This window comes from Hyperolius riggenbachi, chromosome 3, assembly GCF_040937935.1.
Source record: "Hyperolius riggenbachi isolate aHypRig1 chromosome 3, aHypRig1.pri, whole genome shotgun sequence".
Taxonomy (NCBI): domain Eukaryota; kingdom Metazoa; phylum Chordata; class Amphibia; order Anura; family Hyperoliidae; genus Hyperolius; species Hyperolius riggenbachi.
Window position 1 is genome coordinate 9,201,927 of NC_090648.1, and position 15,193 is coordinate 9,217,119.

The 15,193-nt window shown below is 45.5% G+C and overlaps 1 long non-coding RNA gene across 1 annotated transcript in view; it reads left to right on the forward strand.

Annotated features, from left to right (window-relative positions):
* LOC137560847 (uncharacterized) overlaps positions 1–15,193 on the forward strand; it is a 45,921-nt gene that overhangs the window by 13,453 nt on the left and 17,275 nt on the right. Inside the window, exon 2 of the long non-coding RNA XR_011029836.1 lies at positions 10,152–10,213. This is a non-coding gene — a long non-coding RNA (uncharacterized lncRNA). The remainder of the gene's footprint in view (positions 1–10,151; positions 10,214–15,193) is intronic.

Here is a 15,193-nt window from a genome sequence, read left to right on the forward strand (position 1 = left end):
TCCGGGTACCCAAACTAGGTATCTGGTCTGATTTCCGAATACCTAATACGTATCTGAGTTAGCTTGGATAGTGCATTCCGAATTTATCCAGATATCTGGAATCCACATCCAAGTTCGGATACCAGAAAAAAGTTAGGATATCTGGATAGTTTGAGTATCTGGAATCTGGATGAGCATCACTGTACAGTAGTGTTGGGCGAACAGTGTTCGCCACTGTTCGGGTTCTGCAGAACATCACCCTGTTCGGGTGATGTTCGAGTTCGGCCGAACACCTGACGGTGCTCGGCCAAACCGTTCGGCCATATGGCCGAACTAAGAGCGCATGGCCGAACGTTCCCCGAACGTTCGGCTAGCGCTGTGATTGGCCGAACGGGTCACGTGGTTCGGACCCGAACGCGCTCTGATTGGCCGAACTGTCACGTGGTTCGGGTAAATAAATACCCGAACCACGTCATATCTCCGCCATTTGTCTGTGGGTTTAGCTTTGGGTAGGCAGGCAGGGTAGTTCGCGCTCCAGCCACGCTAGCCAGGGTCCCCCCTGTCATTGTGTCACTGCTGGGAACAGTAGTACACCGCTTGCTCAGCCACACTATATAGCATTCTGTTTACTGCCACTCTGTGTACCTCGCTCAGCCACACTATATAGCATTCTGTTTACTGCCACTCTGTGTCTGCTGGGAATAGTAGTACACCGCTTGCTCAGCCACACTATATAGCATTCTGTTTACTGCCACTCTGTGTACCTCGCTCAGCCACACTATATAGCATTCTGTTTACTGCCACTCTGTGTCTGCTGGGAATAGTGGTACACCGCTCGCTCAGCCACACTATATAGCATTCTGTTCACTGTTCTGTGTCTGCTGGGAATAGTGGTACACCGCTCGCTCAGCCACACTATATAGCATTCTGTTTACTGTTCTGTGTCTGCTGGGAATAGTGGTACACCGCTCGCTCATCCACACTATATAGCATTCTGTTCACTGTTCTGTGTCTGCTGGGAATAGTGGTACACCGCTCGCTCAGCCACACTATATAGCATTCTGTTCACTGTTCTGTGTCTGCTGGGAATAGTGGTACACCGCTCGCTCAGCCACACTATATAGCATTCTGTTCACTGTTCTGTGTCTGCTGGGAATAGTGGTACACCGCTCGCTCAGCCACACTATATAGCATTCTGTTTACTGTTCTGTGTCTGCTGGGAATAGTGGTACACCGCTCGCTCAGCCACACTATATAGCATTCTGTTTACTGTTCTGTGTCTGCTGGGAATAGTGGTACACCGCTCGCTCAGCCACACTATATAGCATTCTGTTTACTGTTCTGTGTCTGCTGGGAACAGTAGTACACCGCTCGCTCAGCCAGAGTATATAGCATTGTGTTTACTGCCACTCTGTGTACACCGCTCAGCCAGACTATATACCATTGTTTACTGACACTCTGTGTACACCGCTCAGCCAGACTATATACCATTGTTTACTGACACTCTGTGTACACCGCTCAGCCAGACTATATACCATTGTTTACTGCCACTCTGATTCTGCTGGGAACAGTAGTACACCGCTCGCTCAGCCAGACTATATACCATTGTTTACTGACACTCTGTGTACACCGCTCAGCCAGACTATATACCATTGTTTACTGCCACTCTGATTCTGCTGGGAACAGTAGTACACCGCTCGCTCAGCCAGACTATATACCATTGTTTACTGACACTATATAGCAGACTATATAGCATTGTGTGTACACCGCTCAGCCAGACTATATACCATTGTTTACTGACACTCTGTGTACACCGCTCAGCCAGACTATATACCATTGTTTACTGCCACTCTGATTCTGCTGGGAACAGTAGTACACCGCTCGCTCAGCCAGACTATATACCATTGTTTACTGACACTCTGTGTACACCGCTCAGCCAGACTATATACCATTGTTTACTGCCACTCTGATTCTGCTGGGAACAGTAGTACACCGCTCGCTCAGCCAGACTATATAGCATTGTGTTTACTGCCACTCTGTGTACACCGCTCAGCCACACTATATAGCATTCTGTTTACTGTTCTGTGTCTGCTGGGAACAGTAGTACACCGCTCGCTCAGCCAGAGTATATAGCATTGTGTTTACTGCCACTCTGTGTACACCGCTCAGCCAGACTATATACCATTGTTTACTGACACTCTGTGTACACCGCTCAGCCAGACTATATACCATTGTTTACTGACACTCTGTGTACACCGCTCAGCCAGACTATATACCATTGTTTACTGCCACTCTGATTCTGCTGGGAACAGTAGTACACCGCTCGCTCAGCCAGACTATATACCATTGTTTACTGACACTCTGTGTACACCGCTCAGCCAGACTATATACCATTGTTTACTGCCACTCTGATTCTGCTGGGAACAGTAGTACACCGCTCGCTCAGCCAGACTATATAGCATTGTGTTTACTGCCACTCTGTGTACACCGCTCAGCCACACTATATAGCATTGCGTACTCTGCCAGTCAGTGTGTATATTGCTGGGATCAGTAATACTCCACTCACCGTCAACCACTATATGAGCTCAACATGAGTTCCCCAGAGACCTCCGCTGTGAGCAGCACTCCCAACAACAGCAACAGCCAACGCCCCACGCAAGCTATAACATCCACCCCAGCAGCCAGTGGTCAGCAGCAGCCCTCCCCGGAGGAGAACGTTGTGTCCATCAGTCCGTCGCCAGAGCGATTAATGAGGGCTGCCATTGAGGAGATGATGGGGCCTGATGTGGAGGAGGAGGTCTGGCTCAGGCCAGCATCCCAAGTTAATGTTGAGGACGATGAGGGGTCTGTGTCTGGGGATGTTGGGGTGGCAGAGGTGGTGGGTGGGTCAGACTCAGGAGAAGAGTTGTATGATGAGGATGATGATCGGGACCATCTGTATGTGCCTCAGAGTCCGACCCCGGAAAACATGTTGTATCGTGTGTTTAGGTACTAAAATCTGCGTTCCCTCCCAGTAGTGTTGGGCGAACAGTGTTTGCCACTGTTCGGGTTCTGCAGAACATCACCCTGTTCGGGGTGACTATATAGCAGACTATATAGCATTGTGTTTAATGCCACTCTGTGTACACGGCTCAGCCACACTATATAGCATTGTGTTTACTTCCACTCTGTGTCTGCTGGGAACAGTAGTACACCGCTCACCCGCCACTGTATAGCATTGTGCTCTGTGTCACTGCTGACAATAGTGGTACACCGCTCACCCACCACTGTATAGCATTTCTGTACTGCCACTGTACTGCTGCCAGTCAGCGTGTACTTTAAGGATAAGTGAAATGAGGAAGAAATCCGGTGAAAGAGAGAGGGGCAAGGGAAGAGGTGTTTCCCCTGACGGTTCACGTACAGGCCACAGGGGAGCACCCAAGAAAACCCACTCAATACTGCCCATGTTGTCCAGGACAACAACCCTCACAGATCCAAAAGAACAGGACCAGATAATTACTTGGATGACCTCTCAAGCGTCCAGCAGTGGGTTAAGCAGCACCAGCACATCACGCACGAGGTCCGAGTCCTCAGCCAGTTAAAGTCTGGGCTTTCTTTGAAGACTGCACTGAGGATGTTACCATGGCGATTTGCAAGGTGTGCAAGACCCGCCTGAGCAGGGGGAAAAGTATTAACAACCTCTCCACCACCAGCATGAGCCGCCACATTCTATCCAAACATCCCACTCTGTGGGCAAACGCGGCAGGACAGGGTACCACCAGCAACACTGCCTCCCTTGGGTTCACCAGACTCACCACCAGACCCGCCTCAGCAGCAGCAGTAGCCCAGCCATTGCGTGGTTCACAACATTCACAAACATCAGACGATGCTGACACTGTCACTTTCCGGACTAGTGCTCTTGAGGTCTCCCAGTGTTCATCAAACACAACAACCAACAGCCCTTCGGTGTGCAGCGCTACGGTTGAGTTGTCTGTCTCTGAGATGTTTGAGCACAAGAGGAAATTGCCAGCAAATGACCCCCGGGCCGTGGCAGTAACAGCCAGCCAGCATAGCCAAGCTTCTGGCCTGCGAAATGCTGCCATATCGAGTGGTGGAGACAAACAGCTTCAAGGGCATGATGTCAGTGGCCATCCCACGTTACGTGGTTCCCAGCCGCTACCACTTTGCGCGCTCTGCAGTGCCTGAGTTGCATGAGCACGTGGTCAGCTAAATAACCCGAAGCTTGAAGAATGCCGTTGCCTGCAAGGTTCACCTCACCACTGACACCTGGACGAGTGCGTTCGGCCAGGGTCGATACATCTCCCTTACCGCGCACTGGGTGAACCTTGTGGAGCCTGGCAGCGATTCCTCACCTGCTACGGCGCGGGTGTTGCCCACGCCGCAAACAGCTGGATAACAACAGCAGCACCTACCTCTCTGACTCCTTCTCCTCCAACGCATCTCAAAGCTGTACCTCATCCGGAAATGCTAACCCAGCACCAGCAGCAGTAGGATCGTGGAAGCAGTGCAGCACAGCTGTTGGCATGCGTCAGCAAGCGTTGCTGAAGCTGATCTGCCTTGGGGATAAGCAGCACACAGGGGAGGAAATTTGGAGGGGAATAAAGGAACAGACGGATTTGTGGCTGGCACCGCTGGACCTGAAACCGGGCATGAAGCTAGACACCTGGCACGAACTGGCAATGTACGCAATAGAGGTGCTGGCTTGCCCGGCAGCCAGCGTTATGTCGGAACGCTGTTTCAGTGCTGCCGGAGGCATCATCACAGATCGGCGTATCCGCCTCTCCACAGAAAATGCAGACCGTCTGACTCAAATTAAAATGAATCAATCCTGGATTGGAAACGACTACGCAACACTCCTGGACCCCAACCAAGTAACATGACCGATGAACATCTGGGATGGTTTAGCGTTTCCGGTCCCTGTTTATTGAACCTCTCATCTGTATTACATTTATGACTGCATGGCGGCAAAAAGCATTGCTGCTATATCCGCACGCTTTTTGTCCTCATGCAAGGCCTGGGTTGTTGTGTCTCACAAAGCGTGGCCTTCTCCTCCTGCGCCTCCTCCTGTTCCATCACGTGTGCTGCTGCTGCTGCTGCTGGGTTACCGTTGCCGGTCCCTGTTTATGGAACCTCTTATCTTTATTACATTTATGACTACATGGCGGTACAAAGCATGCTATCCGCACGCTTTTTGTCCTCATGCAAGGCCTGGGTTGTTGTGTCTCACAAAGCGTGGCCTTCTCCTCCTGCGCCTCCTCCTGTTCCATCACGTGTGCTGCTGCTGCTGCTGCTGCTGGGTTAGCGTTGCCGCGTGGTCCCTGTTTATTGAACCTCTTATCTTTATTACATTTATGACTACATGGCGGTACAAAGCATGCTATCCGCACGCTTTTTGTCCTCATGCAAGGCCTGGGTTGTTGTGTCTCACAAAGCGTGGCCTTCTCCTCCTGCGCCTCCTCCTGTTCCATCACGTGTGCTGCTGCTGCTGCTGCTGCTGGGTTACCGTTGCCGGTCCCTGTTTATGGAACCTCTTATCTTTATTACATTTATGACTACATGGCGGTACAAAGCATGCTATCCGCACGCTTTTTGTCCTCATGCAAGGCCTGGGTTGTTGTGTCTCACAAAGCGTGGCCTTCTCCTCCTGCGCCTCCTCCTGTTCCATCACGTGTGCTGCTGCTGGGTTAGCGTTGCCGCGTGGTCCCTGTTTATTGAACCACTTATCTTTATTACATTTATGACTGCATGGTGGTACAAAGCATGCTATCCGCACGCTTCTTGTCCTCATGCAAGGCCTGGGTTGTTGTGTCTCAAAGCGTGGCCTTCTCCTCCTGCGCCACCCTCCTCCTGTTCCATCACGTGTGCTGCTGCTGGGTTAGCATTACCGGTCCCTTTTCCTGGAACCTCTTATATGTATTACATTTATGACTGCATGCCGACAAAAAGCATGTTACCTGTGCAAAGAAAACAGACATTTCCCGCATTTAAAAGACAGTTTTCCCTTTGAAACTTTAAAATCGATTTTCTCAAAAACTATAAGCTCTTTTTGCTAAAAAAATTTTTCCTCTTGTACCCACTCCCAAGGTGCACATACCCTGTAAATTTGGGGTATGTAGCATGTAAGGAGGCTTTACAAACCACAAAAGTTTGGGTCCCCATTGACTTCCATTATGTTCGGAGTTCGGGTCGAACACCCGAACATCGCGGCCATGTTCGGCCTGTTCGGCCCGAACCCGAACATCTAGATGTTCGCCCAACACTACTGTACAGCAGTTTTTTTCTCTGAAACAGTGTAGTTTCTAAGTAGCCATCATCCTTCAGAGTGATTGTTAGATGTGACTTTTTATGGACATTGGGTAGGATGTAAAATGTTGGGGTTTTAGCATGTTTTACCACTTAAGCTCTCAGTCGTTTTCACTTTATGCATCCGAGCAATGTTCACCTCCCATTCATTCGCCTATAACTTTATCACTACTTATCACAATGAACTGATCTATATCTTGTTTTTTCTGCCACCAATTAGGCTTTCTTTGGGGGGTACATTTTGCTAAGAGCTACCTTACTGTAAATGCATTTTGACAGTAAGAATAAGAAAAAAACGGAAACAATTCATTATTTCTACGTTTTCGGCCATTATAGTTTTAAAATAATACATGCCTCCATAATTAAAACCCACGTATTGTAATTGCCCATATGTCATGGTGATTTCACCGTTTAAATTATGTCCCTATCACAATGTATGGCGACAATATTTTATTTGGAAATAAAAGAGCATTTTTCCCGTTTTGCATCCATCACTATTTACAAGCTTATAAAAAAAAAACAAAAAAACATAGAAATATTTCATCTTTACATAGATATTTACATAGATATTTAAATAGTTTAGACCCTTAGGTAAATATTTGTGTTTTTTTTTTGAAATTGTATTTTTTTTTTTTTTTTATTAAACATTTTATGTGGGTATTTTTGGGAGGGGAGGAAGTAAATAGTGTTTTATTTAGGGCAAATTTGTGTAGTGTAATTTTTTTCTTACTTTTAGATGTAGTTTTACTCTTTGGCCACAAGATGGCAACCTCGAGTTTGTTTACATGACGTCACTCTAAGCGTACAATGTACGCTTAGAGGGACATAGTCTCATAAAAAGCGTAGCTTCCGAGAGAAGCTGTCGCTTTTTCAGCGGGGGAGAGGAATCAGTGATCGGGCACCATAGCCCGATACATTGATTCCTGGGCTACCGAATCCGCGGCCGGGAGTGAGCGTGCACGCGCGCGATCGGCCGCGGGAGCGCGCCTGTCCTCCTTGACGTTTTTATACGTCAAGAAGGACAAAGTGGTTAACCTGCAAATATTTACATTCCTTTTTGATGATGAGTGACTCCTTTAGATCCTTAAAGTGGATCCGAGACAAACTTTTGCAGTTTTCATTTTTGTGCCGCTTACATATAGTTTCTGGGGTATTCTTCCCTCCAAATGCTTATTTTTTTTATTACATTAACCCATTCAGGTTCCGTGGTTTTCACGAGAGAAATGTTCACTCCCATTCATTAGCCTATAATTTTATCACTACTTATCACAATGAACTGATCTATATCTTGTTTTTTCCGCCACCAATTAGGCTTTCTTTGGGGGGGGGGGGGGTACATTTTGCTAAGAGCCACTTTACTGTAAACGCATTTTAAGAGGAAGAATAAGAAAAAAATGGAAAAATTCATTATTTCTCAGGTTTCAGCCATTATAGTTTTAAAATAATACATGCCTCCATAATTAAAACTCACGTATTGTATTTGCCCATATGTCTTGGTTATTACACCGTTAAAATTATGTCCCTATCACAATGTATGGCGACAATATTTTATTTGGAAATAAAGGTGCATTTTCTTCCATTTTGCATCTATCACTATTAACAAGTTTAAAATAAAAAAAATATAGAAATATTTCATCTTTACATTGATATTTAAAAAGTTTAGACCCTTAGGTAAATATTTATATGTTTTTTTTTTATTATTGTAATGTTTTTTTTTTTTTTTTATAGTAAACATTTTAATTGGGTAGTTTTGGGAGGGTGGGAGGTAAACAATAGGTTTGTAATGTAAATGTGTGTTGATTTTAATTTTTTTATTTTCAGTTGTAGTATTACTTTTTGGCCACAAGATGGCGGCCATGAGTTTGTTTACATGATGTCACTCTAAGCGTAACACACGCTTAGAGTGACGCATGGGGGAGGTGACAGCCAGAAAAAGCGCAGCTTCCGAGAGAAGCTGTCGGGGGAGAGGAATCAGTGATCGGGCACCATAGCCCGATACACTGATTGCCTGGCTAACGAATCCGCGGCCGGGTGTGCATGTGCACGCGCGCGATCGGCCGCGGGAGTGCGTGGTAGCGCACATGGTTCCTGGATGTAGTTTATACGTCCAGGAACCAAAATAGGTTAATAGATAATACTAATCTAAACTACTGGAGCTGCCCCCAATTCCTCAGTCCCATGTGGCAATTAATCATGGGAGCTGAGCCTGGCGAGGAGGATCCTCTCATTGTCATTTGCCTGCCCCACTGTGCGCTGATTGGTGGAGGCAGGAAGCTGATGGGCGAGGAGGGGGCCATGGGCAGCATGCACTGGCATCTCAGCGGACGGCCGATTCCACTGTAGCTGTCTTTCTCTGCTACACTGACCGCATGTCAGAGTGATCCGCTGAGCCGCTATGACAGGACAGCGGGTCGCCTATCAGCGTGCATACAGGCAGTCTTCCTGTATACACGCTGATAGGCAACCCGCTTTCCTGTCATAGAGGTGCAGTGAGTCGCTCTGACATGCGGTCTGTGTAGCGTAGGGAGAGAGAGAGACAGTTACAGAGGAAGCGTCCGCCGAAGGTAATGGGATCGGCGGCCCCCGGGGGGGGGGGGGGGGAGGCCTGAGGACAACACAGGGGAAAACTATACTCACTATACTGACTGGGGCTAACTTTATTGGGGAGGCAACTATACTAGTAGCTATACTGACTTGGGCAACTATACTGTCTATACTAAGGCCAACTATACTGGGGGCAACTATACTGTATACTCTGCTATAAACTGTTTACACTCATGTTAGTTGCAAGGGAGTGGAGAGGGGATTGGAGTTCACAGGCTGAGGGGTGGAGATACAGAGAACCTTTTTTCCTGTGTGTGTGATGACAAGCAAAACATGGCCGCGCTCATTGTATCACAAGGAGAAATGATCATATACTGTAGATGCAGTTTGCAGCTGTATTTACTTTGTAAACTATCTAAACTTTAGGTACGATATTTAGACAAGTGTCTTGCTATAGTTATTTTTTCATCTTGGATCCGCTTTAAAGTGGGATTGTCACCATAAAAATCAAATTTCAATAGCAACTTGTCTGAGTGTATTAAGTGATAAAGATGTTTATCCTGTTCCTGCATTCCAAACTTTCCAAACTTTTTCTGCTGTTATGGTTTGGAGTTATCACATACCTTAGGAGCACTGGCCCTTAATTTGCCATTTCCAAACAGTTGCACATTGGGGGGTCTTTTATCTATAATATATTCCTCCTCTTCCCTCCTTCTAATGACATAAGACAGTGCACTTCCTGTTATATACCTCAGTGGGAGTGTTTGAAGACTCTGGGAGCAGAAGGAACTCTGACAAGGAGAGATTCTGAGCAGGAGGGATTAGAATAAGCTCTGACCAAGAGAGACTCTGACCAGTAGGAACTCTGACCAGGAGGGCACATGATTATGAGCTACTCTGACTAGGAGGGACACTGACCAGGAGAGACTCTCACCAGTAGGGGCTCTGACCAGGAGGGACTCTCTCTGACCAGTAGGAACTCTGACCAGGAGGGCACATGATTATGAGCTACTCTGACTAGGAGGGACACTGACCAGGAGAGACTCTCACCAGGAGGGACTCTGACCAGGAGAGACTCTCACCAGTAGGGACTCTGACCAGGAGGGACTCTGACCAGTTGTTTGTTTTTCCTTTTTTTATTTTTATAGCTTGAAATTGGACTAGTGAAATGAAACTAGTGCTATGATGGGTAGATATTGCAATTACATTTGTAGTTATCAAATGGGGACAAAAAATACCTCATTGAGAGAGAGAGAGAGAGAGAGAGATATAATGTCACGTCGATCAGAAAATTCCTCCCACTAATAATGTTGTCTTTTATTCAGGATAATGAAGCTGTGTGCGCTGCTACTGCTGATCCTTATCTCGGGGACTCAGGCACAGAGAGGTAAGTGTACAGCCTGCAGGGTACAGGAGATCAGCTCTCTGTATGCCTTACACAGGGGAGTTCCTAGGATCCTAAAAGATCTGGGGCATCTTAGGGCACTGAGGACAACAGTAGAGTGCAGCACTCGAAATGGACCAAAATAAAAAGTAGGCGTGCCTATGATGTGGGTACTGGAAATAGGTGTGGCCATGATGTGGGCGTAGCCAACTGTAATGTAAGGGTAACTCAAAAGGACCCTGAGTTTTTTTCCAAAAGTCACCCTAAAGTTAATTAGACATTTCCCCCCTAAAGCATACATAATAAGGCAGCAGTCATGAAGAATGTATGCAGTTCTGAAAGCAAAAAGAGGTCTAATAACCCACACTAGTAAGACCAAACTAATAAAACAAACTCTACACCACATATAAAATGCAGACACCATTGCCCCAAAATGTTAAAGGCAGAAACTTTTTTTTATATGTTCAGAGTGTGGAAAATAGTTTAAAAAATGATGCATGGTTCCCTCTCCATAGCCTCTTTACCCCTTGTCCCTCATGCAGGCTGGAATAGCCAGAATGTGGAGCCCTGGCTGTGTAGGGCTTCACACCCTAAGCTATAGCAGCCTGTATGGTCAATGGTATAAGGGGCTCCTGGGGGAGGGACGGCCAAGCCTGCCCCTCTCCCCCAGTGCCCTTGTCCAGTCCATGGACAAGGAATGCTTTCAGGGCCAATGACGCCCTGATATGTTCATAAAGGCATCTGAGTATCCCCTTTTAGAGGGAAGCCCTCAGATGCCAGCTCCCTTTACAGGAGAAATGAGTATAGAGGTACAAAGTACCCCTTACCCATTTCCACAAAGGGTAAAATTTTATAAAAACACAACCATGAAAAAAAATCCTTTAATGTTCTTAATTAACAGTGATGAGCAAAAATGCTAATATTCTTTTCATCTTATTTACACGAAAATAAGTACAATTTTTGCTTCAGATTTTCAGTGCTGCTGCGCTTTTACTCCTCACAGACACATCCAGTAATGGTACATGTAGGGGGAGAGAGAAAAGAAGCAAAACATAGGGTGTAACGTATGCTAAATTCACCCTTAGTGTCACACACACACTTCCAGGAATAGTGAATAAGCCCCCAGCCGGGAGAACCACCACCACTTCCTATAGAGTGGCCGCTCACCCTCAGTATTCTTGTAATCAAGCCCAGCTCATGGCAGCCATTGCCCCTGCAATAAACATCCTAGAGCCAATATAAGGATAAAACATAGCGTAATTCCGTTTATTAAAGACAATAATCCCTGCTAACAAATATGCTTACAGTGTAAACACTTGGGTAAGAGCATGTCATATCTTATACTGCACCAGGTCATCAGCGCGTCCACCGGACGAGTGTAGCTGTAAACCTCGCTCCTTCCCCAGTGTGCGTGCATGCGTACGTCCAAGCTCCGCCCTACGCATTTCGTCACTGGGCGTGACTCACAATTGTTCTGTTCTATCATTTGAACCTAATGCAATGGGTTACGATCCTCAGATTGGATGACTATTTAGGTTACCCATTTGGGGATATGGGGGACCATACCAGTATGGATATGTAGTGTTGTGGGATGCTGTTTGCCTTATCAGTGCTGCATGTACGTAGTGGTGCGGATTATTGAGTACTGTTGCATTTTTAGGTTAACCATATTACTCACATTTTATGGTATATAGTGAGGAGTTACCCATCAATGTTCATTTTTTTACTATAGGTCATTTTATACATTCATGTTATTTTATTTTTATTTTTATTTTAATTTTTATATGTGTTTTAAGCTTATGTATAATTGCTAATCTTATTTATGTATGGGGTTATGGGCTGCAATATCCATGCTCTTTATGCGCTTTTTATGCGCGGCAGTGAGGTTCTTTCTATGTTTATAATTGTTGTAACCAGTGTGCGCGACAGGGGGGCGTGCATTATGGTGCTATGAATATTTATGAGGCACATGACGTAACTGAATACTGCCCGTCTATCGGGAGTATATGCGACGTGTGGTGTGGTGTATAAATGTGTGGTGATGGCGTACGTGCGTCCAGACCCTGATGAGTCATGCCCAGTGACAAAACGCGTAGGGCGCAGCTTGGACGTACGCATGCACGCACACTGGGGAAGGAGCGAGGTTTACAGCTACACTCGTCCGGTGGACGCGCTGATGACCTGGCGCAGTATATGATATGACATGCTCTTACCCAAGTGTTTACACTGTAAGCATATTTGTTAGCAGGGATTATTGTCTTTAATAAACGGAATTACGCTATGTTTTATCCTTATATTGGCTCTAGGATGTTTATTGCAGGGGCAATGGCTGCCATGAGCTGGGCTTGATTACAAGAATACTGAGGGTGAGCGGTCTCTCTATAGGAAGTGGTGGTGGTTCTCCCGGCTGGGGGCTTATTCACTATTCCTGGAAGTGTGTGTGTGACACTAAGGGTGAATTAAGCATACGTTACACCCTATGTTTTGCTTCTTTTCTCTCTCCCCCTACATGTACCATTACTGGATGTGTCTGTGAGGAGTAAAAGCGCAGCGGCATTGAAAATCTAAAGTTTGGACTGCCTGTACTGAGGACACTGCTTGCGGCTTGGACACTTAACAAGTACTCTTTGCACAGTTTGCGCAGCGATATCATTGTGTACAATTTTTGCTTCGACAGGCAAAAATTTGCCCAAATATTTTAGCTTTTTTTTCGCCAAATAGCTTCTTACTTTTGCGGTTAATAGCACAGCCCCCTTATAAGCTAGAGTTACTAAATTTGCAGGATATGTTATGGAGAACAGTGGATGCAACGAAAACATTTTAAGAAATACCAAATAGGTTTGGAGAAAATCGATTTTAAAGCTATGATAGGAAATAAAGTATACATTTAAATGTAATGTAGCAACGTAACGGTAGTGTAAATTTACTTATATCATAAGAAAGAGAAGTGAATTTCATGTTGATGTTGCAAACGTTCGCAAACCACCATAGACTTTAACGGGCAAGCAAATTCTAAAGCCTCAAGATACTGTTTCTGGCCACAAAAATGATGAAAAAGTTGTTTCAAGGGGCTTAACACCTGGACTGTGGCATGCCGGAGGGGGGTCCATGGCAAATGTCCCACCAAACATAACGTAATTGACATAGAGTTATGTTTTAATCTCTAATGGGCATATTACATTACATTTCTTTTGTGGAATAAAGTGCTTTAAGATGTCCGGCATGTGTACACCTCGATCAGGTAGTGTAAGTGTTAGTCCTGGTTCACACTGACAGACGAAACACCACATTTACCGGACCGCAAACAACCGCAAAGAGCTTTAGTGGTAACTGTGTATGGACCCCCTGGGAACTCCATGGAAGTGGAAGCTTTGGCCAGGGATTGCTATACAGTCACATTGTGGCTCTATAAAGATACCTTGCAGCGCTGGATGAGTTAAAGCACTTTATTCCACAGATTTAGGAATGTAATGTGATTTCTGCCCTTCAGAGATTAAAACATGACTGCGTCAATTATGAAATTTTTCATGGGTCTTTTGCTATGGATCCGTCTCTGACATGGCACGGTCCGAGTTGAAGGAGGAAGTGCTTGTAGTCACATGACGCAGCTTGGAACGCAGCTTGGGACGTGCCGTGGGATGGATTAAAGAAGATGGCTGCTGGGTAACTTTAATCCCCCCTCACCCCGCTCAGGTGCAGTAATAAGGAGGATGAAATCCGTATGAAACCCATTTGGATTTAATCGGTTTTAATCCGGATATCATATATATATACTAGCTGACGCCCCGGCGTTGCCCGGGTATGTATCTGGCTGGTGTTGGCTGCGCCCACTTTTTCTAACCCTAACACACAATTACTCAATTACTCCATGACCAAGTTTGTGTATCACTGTATACAGCACTTGCTAGGCCAGCAGCACTGGAGCACACACTCTGACTCAATCAAATAACATTTCCGTTGATGTTCTGAACATACAAAATCCCAATAAGCTGCCAACCAATTGTCAAGAACCGCAAGGGCCGATCCTTGATTGGGTTAATCGCTCAGATTTAGAAACTCGGTCTCGCAGTCACTTTGCGCATAGATGCCCCTATGTGGATTCGCAAATCTATGAACTGACTAGCCGAGAGTAGCGTCCTGACTACAAAGGATTCACCACACACATACAATTCAAATGCTTGCCACCACGTGCGAGTTAGCGCACAACTGTAACTATATTAACACACTGAGAACACTGTAACTTAACCCTTAGCTGTTTGCAGGGATCGGCACCAGATCTGTCTATCTGTGCCTGATTCAAGCATACAGGTCGGAGATACAAGATACTATAGAACACAAGGTAATGCTTTCGGAGGAGTAAGTACGATGCAGGAACAGGTCACAAGCGCTAAAACGATTTTTAAACGTTTTAATAACAAAAATACATTACACACATTTATATACACTAACATATAAACATAAAGCTTAAAATAAAAGGGGATAACAGTGAAAAGTTTACTTAACTGAATGCATTCTGTGTGGAATAGAAGCAAATAAAGTCCAGGTCAAATGCAGACATTGATATCACAAGTCCTTATATGGCATGCGTTCAGTCCTCCTTGGAACACATGGATTATTATTATTATTATTATTATTTTTTATTTATATAGCGCCAACATATTCCGCAGCGCTTTACAAAGCACAATAAAACGACAAGGGGAACATAGATACAACTAACAAATATACAGCAGAGTTCCAAGCAGCACAAATATTGTTACAAAAACAGTAAACATTAGGAGGATGACCCTGCCCTTGCGAGCTTACAATCTAATGGGTAGTGGGGGACACACTAGGTAAGGGGGTGGAGGATGGATGAGGCAGTGATTCTTTGCCTCTGATTACATTGTGACAAGTAAATAAAGGGCTATAGAATGTTATAAGCTTGTCTGAAAAGGTGTGTTTTAAGAGTGCGTTTGAAGATGTCCAGGTTTGGAGCATGACGTA